The following is a 2,200-nucleotide window of genomic DNA, read 5'->3' as shown; positions in this document are numbered from 1 at the left end:
TGGGGTCCTTCCCAGCGGACTGGAGCGTTATTCTCCAAGGACGTGCCCCCCCCCCCAGCAAGCCAAGTGTAGCCAACTGTAAAGTGGGAAGGGGTTCAGGGAGGGAGGCCCTGCAAGGATCTTGGCAGAGTGGCTGCCGAACCCGGTGGGTCCCTGCCATGCCACCACCCCCAACCCAGGGCCGGCTGTTGGACCAACATGGGACACTTCCCTTCTCCCCTGACACCGATGCTGGCCACCCCTCGGGTTTTTGTTCCTTTCACTTTCTTTCAGGGTTGTGCCACACACCACCATGTGGGCAAGAGAAGGGCCCATCTGGAAGCTGGTGTCCCTCAACAGGAGGCAGCCCAGGACAGGAAACTAGGTGGAATGCAATTAATCACCCTTACGCCCTTATCTACCAACCCCCAGAAAACACTCCACACTCCCTTCGGGCTAATCCCAAAAGAGCCGGGTTGCCACCTGGAGTCTGCACGACCTGAACAAACCATCCAGTATCACAACTCCAGAGGGTGTCCGCACGCGATCCCACCAGGGTTGTGTAGGAATACAAGGCATTCATGCCCCCACACCGAGGACCAAGCTGTATCGTAAGACTATTAACAAGAGGACCAGGAGTACACGGGAGGCACAAAGAACTTTACACATAAAGAAGCATAACACACGGGTCTCTGTGATCTGCAGCCGGGTTCCTTGGCTGATTGTGCGCTGCCGGGAGTTCTGGAGGGCTGGGCATGAGGGTCAGAGGAGAAGGGCTCCCACTTTCTTGACAAGGAACAAAAGAAACCCCACTTCTGCTACTCAATCTTGGAACTCGGAACACCCCAAACAAAGCTGTGCAACAACTACGGTATAGATGGGGGCCCGTGAATTTTTGTAGCTGTTCAGAGCTTAATTACTCCTCCTTGATCCGTGGGACTAGACACGACACCGCCAAGGTTAAAATGCCCCGAACAGCGCGAGCAGATGTGAGGCGAGCTGGCGACGCGCAAATGAGGCCTGCCTCGGAGCACGATAACAAGTGACTAATACATTGCATATCGTTGAAGAAAATTATTTTTCTCTAATTTGCATTTGCTTGGGGAAAAAAAAGCCAACCAGAGTCCCTCTTCACAAGCACGAGTCTAATCCTGGAAATACGCCGGCTGCTTAGAGAGAGCTGGAAGGAGGGAAGACTGCCAGTGTTTTGGCGTTACAGGCTTGTTTATCTTTCCGCCTTCCCCAAGGCGAAACTCGTTTGCAAGCAACATTCCTACAGAAAATGGCACACGTCATAAAGAGACCAATTTATAGAACTGGCACCGAAGTTCATGTATCACTCCAGAAGCATCTCCCAAAGCTCCCCACTGGGGAGCAACTGGATATAGAAGTCCACGTTAAAACTCAGAGAGGTAGACCTGGGGGCTGGGGCAATGACTCAATTTGCAGATATCCTGGAGGCTGTACCCCAGGGACCAAAGTCACAGAGAAGGACGAGATAGCAGAATTCAACCAGCTCTCAAGAGTCCTCCAAACCGGGAGGCCAGGGCTGTGAAGGCTCCAGCCTTGGAGGGGGAGGGGAGCGACTCTGACCCTCGTTGTCCCCAGGACAGCCCAGAGGCAGGCCCAACATCTCTGGCCATCCTGAACCCACCGGCCTGGGCCAGCAGTACATCTCCAGGACCGGCAAAGGGGGTGACTGCTGCCACCAACGGCTCTCCCTCCCACCCCAGCACCTCCCCCAGTGCCTGGCGGGCACCAGAAACTCGAGAAGGCCTGTGGCGGGGCATCTAGCTGATTAAGTCAGAGTGGGTGGCGCCATGGGCACACCTCAGGGCCGCACCTCTGCGTCCTGCAGCTGAAGGCGAATGTGCTCGTGGAAATGGGAAGGCTTGCGAGGGAAGGTTAAGGGGTGTGGGTAATCAAAAGCCAAACTGCACCCCTTCCCCGCCCCCCCCCCAATACACTCCCCTTTGGGTCCTGAACCTACACACTTGTGTTTCAGCCTGGGGAAAGAGTGATGAGTGCACAGAACACAGCGCCCGCTGTCTCTCTAACTTGTCTGAGTGACAGAGGGGAAACGAGAGCCGCCAGAGCCTGCAACTTCCAGAAAAGCCTTGGTTAATAACACATGGTTTCAACAAGCTCGCTTTAGGGGCTGGAAGTTATTTTCCCGAATCTTAAAAACCATGCCTATGAGCACCTGAGGACCCAAGTCCAC

Source organism: Ursus maritimus (assembly GCF_017311325.1).
Source record: "Ursus maritimus isolate PB19 chromosome X unlocalized genomic scaffold, ASM1731132v1 scaffold_X1, whole genome shotgun sequence".
Lineage (NCBI taxonomy): Eukaryota > Metazoa > Chordata > Mammalia > Carnivora > Ursidae > Ursus > Ursus maritimus.
The sequence above is the reverse complement of the archived record's forward strand: the minus strand, read 5'-3'. Positions refer to the sequence as shown.